This window comes from Eumetopias jubatus, unplaced genomic scaffold, assembly GCF_037043125.1.
Source record: "Eumetopias jubatus isolate StellerSeaLion01/CBP00866 unplaced genomic scaffold, mEumJub1_p1.0 scaffold_5, whole genome shotgun sequence".
Taxonomy (NCBI): domain Eukaryota; kingdom Metazoa; phylum Chordata; class Mammalia; order Carnivora; family Otariidae; genus Eumetopias; species Eumetopias jubatus.
In genome coordinates this window covers 63,552,905-63,563,971 of record NW_028274811.1, presented here as the reverse complement: position 1 = coordinate 63,563,971, position 11,067 = coordinate 63,552,905, and the positions used below count along the sequence as shown (strand labels likewise).

The 11,067-nt window shown below is 38.1% G+C and overlaps 1 pseudogene; it reads right to left on the bottom strand.

Annotated features, from left to right (window-relative positions):
- Positions 1-250: 250 nt before the first annotated feature.
- Positions 251-4,161, bottom strand: LOC114217584 (dynein light chain Tctex-type 3 pseudogene; annotated as a pseudogene).
- Positions 4,162-11,067: the final 6,906 nt, after the last annotated feature.

Sequence of the window (11,067 nt, the reverse complement as noted above, 5' to 3'; positions counted from 1 at the left end):
TTGACTGAAACTTCTGATAACTGAAGATTGTGACTCTATCTAACCAAAGCAGAAAGCAGTTAATTATTCATTAGCCATGTCTACCCTCAGTGCATGGGTGGGGATTCAAATCTATTCATTTGGGCGAAGGGATTCCGAACAAATCTGACTGTCATCAAGAGTTATTTTATTATCTGTGTAGAAAATGGTGTTTTTTGTTGTTGTTGTTGTTGTTTTAAGTTAATGGCTTTGGCCGCACATTTTTAGTCTGTCACAGGACAATAGCAATGGTGAAAACACTGACAATACAGTTCATGGTTCGGTTCTCCCATCTCATGGTACAGGTTCCATCAGATGTAGTATCCCAAAAACACAAGCTGGCTGTGTGAAAGCCATAGGCACTCCTCTGGACCACTGCACAGGTCACAATATATTTATAAGCTTTTCCCAACTTAACCACATGTGTCAAGGATTGTTCCACTATGTTTGCTGTCCACTGGTTGATGTTCTGGTCATAATCTTCACCACCCAAGACCCCATCTATACACTCTTTAACGATATTGTGTGCTTCATCAGCATTGAAGCCAACCTCGTGGCAGTGGCAGTGGTACTCAAAAAAAAAAAAAAAAAAAAAGACTTTTAAAATCCATCAGTAAGTAGGTATTATATGGCAGGTATAGGCCAGTTTTAAAATATTCAAGGAGGGTCATTCAGTTAACATTTGAAATAGATTAAAGAGGAATCCACACTCAGGAAGTACACTTAAGCACTTCAAATATTTTATCAAAATCTTCACAAGAAGTTTTGTTAATCACAGAGAAATCTTAGCAGTAAATTTTCATTGCTAAAATGAATGGTTTTTGAAACACATGGTTGGCTAGAGAGTATGTGAGACTAAAGGAAGATAGCATCAAAATTCAACAAGCCCAAACTGGGAATCACTTGAGATCCAACACTCTAAGGGCCTTGGCCCACTCTATCTTGGGGACAACTCTCATTTGACCCCAGTAAGTGCTGGCTGACGCTGCCATCAAAATATTCTTGCATTGGCTTCAGGTTAAATCTTTCATGTAAGCTACCTGTCAAAGTGGCTGAGGACAGAGAGATGAATGTTCCAGAGGAAACAAGAGCAGATTCTATGACTGTTTGTTCCAGTTCACTAATAAATGTACATTAGGCAGAAATGGGGGTTAGCTAAGACTTGCTTTCATCATAAAATATCACCTGGTAACATGAAGGCAGCCTCCTCCCATGTTTCCCTATTTATCTGATGTGACATTGTTGACCAGCCAAATTGGCTTAGATTAGTTCACAAAAGTGGTTACTCTTTTGTTTGAGACAGTTATCCCAGCTCCCTACTTTTCTTTGTCCCTTTGTTTCCCCTCAAATACCATTTTATGTGTAGTGTTTTGTTGCAAATTATCTTCTCTTCCACCATCCTTCTTTTTACTTATCCCTTGCTACTTTTTATCCATAGCATTTAATGAAGCATTTTAGAAAAGTTTCAAATGGAATAACAAATTCTCCCACAAATTTAAACTCACAGAACTTAGTTATGAAACTCTGCATAAGTGTCTTGCTATACTAAAGGCACATCCACTCTTTTTTTGCAGGCTGAAAAACCAGTCATCTTCTATTTGTCGGGTACCTAAGTCACTTAAGGAAGAACAAAACACAACATGGGTTCTAGAGCAAGGTTTTTCAAGACCAATTTTGAGCCACTGCCAACTCCAGAGCCCCGCTGGTCACACAAATGAAATGGCAGCCTCCCTTCAGTTTTGCTAGTATGTCAGTAGCTTTTCTGGCTGCATAACAGAATTTCAACCATTTTACTTTATCAATAACATGCAAGACACAAATGAATTCTGCTTTTAAATCTTCTACCTTTGCCTATGAAAGAAGACGTTATTTGTTGTTGGGTAATTATCTGTGATGTTTCATTTGTGCTCAGCCTTCTCCTTGTATTTATCAAGAGTTTCTGGTCCAAGAGGTCCAGTTCAGGGAATGACAAAGGAGTTGATATCAGACTAACCCTCTTACATAAAACAATTAAAACTGTACAAATTATTTAACAACTTTTTGAAAGCAATGGAGGGGGACCAAAAACCAGGCAGAAACTGAAGAAAGGAACTGCACTGAGGGACATCGGTATCTACATGGCTTTTCCTCTAAAGGAGATTCTCACCAGTACATGACAGCCAGGTAGAACCCAAGCAGAAAGCTGCAGGCTTTTGAGGATGAGGGGACACAGGACAGCATTCAATTAAAGTTATACTATTTTGCATAATTATTGAGAAAATTGAAGGTATTTTTAAGTTTGTCATATTAATTGGAGATATTTACTATCCAGAAAGATTTTTTTTAATTTTGGACATGTCTTTCCTTTTGCACAATTGAAGTATTTAAGAAGAATACTGAACATATAATCTATAAATTCAGCTAAGTATACTTGAAGGTATTAAGTTTGAAATGATGCCAAATATTGTTCCCAAAATATTTTAAAATGATGGTTACAAGTTGCTAGACTTAAAAATTCTAATAGTGAGATTTGTAAGCCAAACATAAAAACTCACTCTTCAAGAAGTACTAAGTTTTTGAACTTATAACTTTAATAAATGGAATTCTAATTATTGGAACCAAAAGTTAACCACTACCTAGTGATTCCATGAAAAAAAGAAGAAGAATCCTGAAAAATACTGAAGATCTTACAGTCAGAGACGGGAGCTTAACTACTGGGAGAAGGTGCCAAGGGAGGTTCAAAGTTCAAGCAAATGGGCATGACAGAGGATCTGAAGGAGCTGTGGAGCCAGAGGGAAGAATGCAGGAAGACACCAAATATAGCAAAAACAGGAAGGCTCTTGATGACCACCGAGTCACCCTTTGTTTTAGTCAGGAAATGTGTGTGTGTGTGTGTGCGTATTAGATATAGATACTTAAAAAAAACAAAACAAAACTGGGCAGTAACCAGCCCTTTCTTCCTTTTTATGAAGCCAGAACATGTGGAATACTGCAATCACCCAGCTGTAGGGGAACGTTTAAGGCCACAAGGAAAACCTGCACCAGGGTAAATTAATGAACCCTACAGATCCATCATTATTTATTCTTAGAAATCAACTATTTCTGTTCTCCAGCAGAATGTTAACCAGAGTTTGGACAATAAAATGTACGGCAAAGTGATAAAACGAGTTATACCTTCAGGGAGATCTATGCAAGCCATTAGACTGTATTTTCCTTAAAATACCAAGACTCCCAGGGCCAATGCAACGGACACTTGTACAGACCATCTTGTCTCTGATGAGCACAACAGCTACTTTTCTTTTACCATGTGATTTCTGACTTCACGTTTTATCCTTAATGCTCCCACACATAGGAATATACACAAGAACCCTAGCACAATTACGTACTTGTTTTAAAACCCACCTTTGGTTATTCTGGGGAGAGTAAGATTTCTTTGTAAAATCACATACTGCAACAGAGTCCTGCCTTAAACTATTTCCATCTCAACTTTGAAATATATTTCTTCACATTAACATTTTTTTTTCTCCAAGGTATATTAGACTTTTCTAAGTATGACAGAAACTCAATGAAAACAGATTTTGATTCACTTTCTTGGATTTACTCACACCTGTATGTACTGCTGGACATCCAAAAACATTGTTGTTAAAGTAATTATGTTTGTGCATATTCTCCTGCATGTGCCATCAAGTAAGCAGAACTTATGGGCTAGAGAGTCACTCAGGCCCATCTTTATTATTAGTAATAAAAAATCTAATGATATTAACCGGTGGTTCTCAGACATTTTCCTTCCTGGCACTCCAGGGATATGTGACACATCTCTATCAGTAGCAGGGGCTCACTATGGCTACACTAAGTGTAGGGGTCAAGAGGGATGAATTCTTAAAAAAGCCTAGATGAATTTTTAATATTACCCTTCACCCCCATTCCTCCAGGAATAACTTGTACAAAGGGTAGCTTCATGGTCAAAAAAAAAAAAAAAAAAGCTTCATGCATTTAGGAAGATAAAACTTTAAATAAGCACAAAATGATCCTATTTCACAAACAAATTGCTCTTCTAGCATAATGAGTAAGAGCTTGGACTCGAGTCAGAATGATGGGTTCCCTACCACTTACTTGGGCTGTGGCATTGAGCAAATTCCTAAAACTCCTGTGCCTCGTGCTCATTTTGTAACACAGGATAAACAATAATGTGAGTACCAGCTTAATAGCCCTGTGAGAATTAAATGGGTTGATACTAGCAGAGAAACTGAGACTGCCTGACCAAAAAAGATGAAGAAGCAACAAGAGCAGAATTCAATAAGTGTAAACGGTTACTGTTTTGATAGTGGTTAAAAAAATATTTGGCCCATTTTTAATTATTTTATGTGCTTGAAAGTGCCAAAATGCCTCATTTTATAGTATACATATATTAATCTGCTCAGGCTGTCCTAACAAAATAGCTCAAATTGAGTGGCTTAAACAACAGAAATTTATTTTCTCACAGTTCTGGCATCACGAAGATCAAAGCATCACAAGCTGGGTTCTGGTGAGGACGCTCGGGTTTTCTGTGCGTGCACATGGGGATGGTGGGGGGTGCGGGAGGACGGCAGGTGGGGTAGTGAAGCTATCCTTCTCCTTATCAGGAGACCAGTCCTATCCAATTAGGGCCTCTCCTTATGACCCCACTTAACGTTAATTACCGCCTTAAAGGCCCTAGTCTCAAATACAGTCACACACAGTGTTAAGGCTTCAAATTGTGAAGGGGGGACCCCATTCAGTCCTTAACAACATAGAATCCAGATATTTCACGTTTTTAACCAGTCTCATCACAATATTCCTCCCTACTAATTAGCCCACATTACTTTAGCTGAATTATTCAGAAGAAAAATTTAATGATGCTTTGTAAAATTCCTACTTCCTAACTTCCTCTAAAAATAACAATTTTCAGTAGAACTGAATTAATCATGACTCTAGTCCAGTATTTAACTATGTCCTACCTACATACTTCATAAGGGAGAGTGGGTTGGGCAGAGAAATGGGGAGTAGCCCATAGATGGTATCATAATAAGTCAGAATTATCTTGAGGAACTTCCTCAAAATATACCTATCTTTCTCACTAACCTCTCCCAACTCTAAAAAATTTTATGTGGATAGCTTTAGATACTGTTCTAAGAACTCCCCAGATTTCTCCCATGCCTTTCCTCTCTTCAGAAAATTATACAACAAATATTTCCCTGCCAGACCCATTGGCTGCCAGAGCACATCAGCCCCCACTTCTCAGTGAATATCAAGCACGGTTATTTAGAGTTTTCTAGCAATTGAGCCAGATGCCTCCTTATCCTCCAAGTCGATGAACCAAATTATTTTTCAAAAGAGAAATTAAAAAAAAAAAAGAATCACATGGTACCTGATATATTGGTGCCACTTAGTTTTATAAATACTTTTTAAAAACACCTTTAACTTCGTCTAGTAGTCATTGTTTTTTGACACTAATATAAGACCTCTTTGTTCCTTTTCAAAAGCACATTAAAGATGTATAATTCTAGAGAAGCAATTTAAATGAAAAGAGTACTGGCCATGTTAGCTTATCAAAATCATAATGATGCACAAAGAGCAGCAAAGGGGGAAAAACTTCATGGGCATATGAATGTTGGCAGGGACATGGAAAAGAAACTATGTACTGTCCAATGTAATAAACAAGTTACAAAGTTAACTTTGAAATTATAGATATAAATATAGTAATTTACATATAAAATCAGTGGAGCTGGCTGATACTGGTTCATAAGAACTGACATGAAAATCTTAAGAACTTTGCTAGTGGTTGTTAACTCATTGGTGGCTTGAAATTGATGAACGTGGAAGTATTTATACCCCAAAAGTCAGCAAAAGCTGCAAATCAGGAATTTTTTCCCCCCAAAATCTAGTGGTTCCACATTTACCAGCATACCACCCTAATATTCAGTGCAATTTATTTATGCACATTTATCACTTAAAATATAGGCAGGCTACTATGTAAATACCAGATTTTTTCCCCCTTCTTTTCTCCTCTATCCACTCTTATTTTGAAATAGCAGTGCAGCTCTGCAGTTTCTCATGAAGAGATACTGTTTACCATGGAATATCTGCATCTTAAAGTCTACATTTGTGGTTTCTTTGTGAAAACAGATCCTAAATGTTCTCCTCTCAGTACTGTCTAGTGTATACCATATTCTTTAAGCCAATGATTCTCAAGTGCTAATGGACCTGAGGATTACTCGGGGTCATGATAAGAACAGTCAGATTCTCCAGTTTCATCTCAGAGATACCAGTGCTGTAAATGCAGGGTAGGATCTAGTAAGCAGACATTTTCCAGTACCCCAGGCGTTGCAGACCCCTGTGCTACAAGGGGTCTTCAGCCTGCACCTATGAAGCACTATCATAAGGTGGTGGAGAGGGTGGTGGGAGAGTGTCTGCAGGATTTTGGTCACCGTGCCAAAAATTACTTTGAACCGGCCTACTCTAAGGAGCAGTAGTTGTTCAATTGCTCTAGATCATGTTTCCATGTCAATAACCACCTCTTCCAGGAGACCTGATCAAATGATCTCATCCTCCAATTTGTTCGGATACTTCTATCCCAGCACATATCTTCTCTGAAATGTATATTTTACTTGCCAATTGATTGCTGCTGAACAGCAACTGCTGGGTTTCTTGGCTAAGGATCAGACTTTTGTGTCCAACCTTTAAGTAAAAAAAAGACTTTGCTGGGTTGGGACTTCCTGAAGATCACATCACTTCTGTTCAAAGTCATGCTTCCCAGTGTGCAACCCTTTCCTTGGAGCTCCTTAGAGATACCTAGTAAGAAGTTCAAAGGCTCAAACTTAGGACCCCGAGATCAAAATTCGCATGCTCTGCTGACTGAGCCAGCCAGGTGCCCCCAAAGGCTTTTGAATACTCTTAAGGCTCCTCTTGTCTGTCTCCCTCAAGGAGTAGAACAGCAATTTAAACTACTATCAATTCTTTATTATCTATGGGGTTAATATTTGCCTAACAACTTCAAAGATAGTGACTGACCAAGCTTATCTCTTTACTAGAGTTCTGATATTCTATTGCACACTGTTCATTACCAGTACTATAGACCTATTTCTCAGAGACTTAGTTTAACTGAATGAAGGGTTCAGATAAAACAAGTGACTGTATATACTGGCTACCATCCTAAGTATTTCCAAAAACATTCTTTTTTAGTGATTTCTAGCATATACACACGTGGCAATATAGTAATTCCAAATTTTAATCTGTTTTTGTCTATATACACACCTCTGAACTTACTTCTCTGAACTACTCCAGTTGTTCCTCCCCCCTCCCCCCCCCCACCCCGCGGAGCTTTTCCCTCTCCCAAGGCTGCAGAGGGTCAGATGGATGAGAATCAGCCACTGCAGAAACATAAACAAAGCCTGAGAACAATGGAAGACAGAAAGATTTGGAGCTATGGCATGGAAAGTTTTCCCCTGGCAGAGTCTCTAGAAGCAACCCATTGGGAGGAAGGCATACACCATGTACAAAGGAGAAGAAAGTGGGGAGACCACGAGTCCCTGGAAGCTGACTTTTCTGGAAACTAATTGTTCAGCTCTTGCCTTTTGAGAATCACTCCCTTGAGCGGTCAGCCAGCTGCCCAAGTTTCCTTCAGTTTGTACTGACTTCGATCTAGACCACAGACAGCCCAGAGTGCAGACCTACCCTCTCCATCTACTTCTCAATCTGCTAGCTCTTGGCTACCTACAGGAAGGAAGCTCAGGATGCTTGGAGGCTTCCAGAAGAGAAAGTAAGGGGGTATTAGATGCCTATAGAATGTATGAGTTAGAGATGATATGAAGAGAAGGTCTCACCCTCTGATCAACAGTGCAAAGCTAAAAGTATAGTAGCATTGTATAAATTGCTTAATTTCTATAAATAATTTGTACAAATGTGTAAGTGCCCCTTCTAAGTGAACAAATACAAAAAGGAACCATTCTCAACAGAGACATTACAGAAAGGTGCCTCCTCTAAGCAGATGCATTACAGAAGAGCCTAAGAGAGCAAGTCAGAACATCACGGGCTGGCCTTCAGCACACAGCCTGCACACTTGCACTCAACATATTGGCCATAGTGGGACTTGAAAAAACCAGGTTGAAATTGATCCCTCGTTCCACCTGCATGGACCACCCTCTATGATTCGCTTTTATCTTGAAAAATTGAGTTCAAGCATTACCATACCTTACCAGACAGGGTCAAGGCTTTGTTCCCCAAAATATTTGTAATGCTTCTGCCTAAATGCTAATTTAAAAATTGTATTAAGATAACCTGTCTGTGGGTCTGTTTCTCTCTCTACACTATAAACTCATCAGAGACAGGAACCACAAAACATTGATCTTGGGCCCTCCAGCACCTACTCTGGTGCTTGCTACACGGTAGGATCTTAATAAATGTCTGTTTAACCATCTATCCCTTGCAAAGTCCTGGCATATTTACAATAGTATCTGCTTCTCTGTTAACACTTCTCAACAGAAGAGGAAAGCTAATGATGCAGAGACTTTAGTAACATACAGAAACTCCACTCCACTCGACGGATGCAGCGAAGAGCTTTTTTTAATTAGGCAAGTATAAACGGTAGCATTTTGAATTATTAATGCACACTGTCTCTCCTTTAACCTAAGCACATATTCAGGTAGATTCTTAAAAATAAACTCCTCTAACCTTAACCCATTCTGTGAAGTCATGTGTTTCAGTACAATTTTTGGAAATATTATGAAAGGTACTAAATAGCTAAGTTATTTTAATGTCTATATTTACACTGTACATGCAGAGCCTCTGATGAGACACAAAATGCCATCACGACAATGGGTGGGAAAGTACTACAATTACAGGAACAAAAATGTGCATATTAAATTTGTAGGATTATAATTTATAATAAGATAGTTGGGAAATGAAATATTTGAAAAAGTCAGTATCATGTACTGTTCCAAAAAGGTAGGAGTTAGGAATTCCTAATAATAGCCTACTTTGAAACCTCACAATCTGCTAGAGTCTATAAAGCCAGGGATGTGTAGAACCCAGGACGGTCCTCACATTTTCATCGTGTTTTCAGTTTTTGTAAGTAGTCACTTAGGTCAAAAAGCCACAAAGCATCAAAGCAGAGCCGTGGTGAAAGTGATTTCACAAACCTGACTCAACAATGAAATTAGTCAGATACTGCACCATTTGATAGCTTATCTTTTTTCAGATGTTATCTGACTGCAACGTTCAAAACCCCAGGGGAAAAAGGCATTTACATTTTAATTTTATGGGTGAACTATGGTAGGTTTAGTATCAATTGAAATTCCTGTATGCTTGGTCAACCTGATAGCCAATGATTACCCAGACTTAAATTTTTTAACTTTTCTTCATTTTTCCTTCTTCAGGTTAAGGAAAAAAAAAAATTTTATGTGAGCAAAACTCTATGAGTAATCATCAAACTATTGCTCACATAAGAAAAATAGAAGATATCCTACATGTCCCAGAATAGGACATAGGTTACATAAGTTACGGTACAGCCTTGCAATGGAAAATATTATGCATCCCAAGAACAAAGGCTGCAAAATATATTTATTATCTTAAAAGGATGTAGATATTTTGTTGTCCAGTTTAAAAGGCCAGTTTAGGAATGTGTATACTATAAACCTTGAAAAGGTAAAAAGAAGTAATATGCCTGACAAAAGTAGTACAAAGTTGTTTGATAAGAAGTGGCAAAATATGTGTGCAATTGATTTCCTAATTGTTTACAGCGGGTTTTTAATTGATACTGTCTAAAGTTCCCATTTTCTGATTGGCGTTCTTTAAAAGATAACACTTTTATTTTGGGAGGCGTGGGCAAGATTATGCAGGGACAAACTGCAGAAAAACTCCTTTTATAAATGCCTCTCTGAAATATTGCCTATTTTTATACTCAAACCTTTTAAAATTGTGTTTTCTTCTGATGCTTTTAACATTGGACTGATATACTAATACACAGGCCTTGCCAAAGCTTTGGTCATAATGCAATCAAACAGACGAAAAGATAAAGTAGTTAAATAAATTGATTGCAATCATGTGCAAAAACAAACTGAGCTTCAAATTGGGCATGAAGGAGATTTAAAGGAAATGGTGGAATTTGAGGTTCTGAAAAAATGTATAGGATAAGGAAAGAGATTTATTTGAAGGCTGTTTAAATAAGGGGTTGGGCACCCAGGAACAGCTCTGCTAGCAGAGACCGAATGCTTTTACCTTTTACTCAAATAAGTAATGCCTTGATTCATTGATTCTGCTCTGGTTTGGGAAGGAGTGGGGGAAAGTAGTCAGCAGGGTACCAGTGAGAGAGCAGAGATAAAGGAGAAGCAAATCCAGAAAGTAAACATAAATAATTGAAAAAAATCTCCACATCCTATGCAATCCAAGGACAACTGAATGAAACAGGTTGCTGGAGCCAAACATTAATGCCAGAATATAGAGAGAACTATAAAAGGAAAGGTGACTTGGGATACAAACATCAAAGGCAATGAGAGATAAACAAGTATGAATAATTTTAACAAGTATGAATAATAACTTCTGGTTTTTAAGCTAGACCTTGGAAAGATTTTAGTGGTGCAAAATGAACTAGAAGTATGAAAGAGGCAGGGGAGAAACAACCTCTCTAAACAGCCTACTCCAGTCTAGGCACAATGGTCAATACCTTCTCTCTTAGTACCTACAACAATCTGATGAGGCTAATGTTACAGTTTTCACATTACAGATGAGGAATTCGGGCTCACCGATGTTAAGTAACATGCTTGTTCAAGGTTGGGAAGAAAGGAGGCTATTACGGTTTCTGGAATGGTGGGATAAAGATCTCCTCCATAGAAGTAATGGAAACACCGACAAAACCGACTTAATCAGAGCTCTAAAAGTTAACAAATGCTTGCCAGAATCCAAGTGTGTTTATTCAAGAAAAACAGTTAAATTTTGGTAAGGACAGTGAGCCCTGTGGCTAATTACACCAAACATTTAAAGAAGAGTCGATACCTATTCTTCTCAAACTATTCCAAAAAATAGAAAAGGAAGGAAAACTTTCAAATTCATTTTATG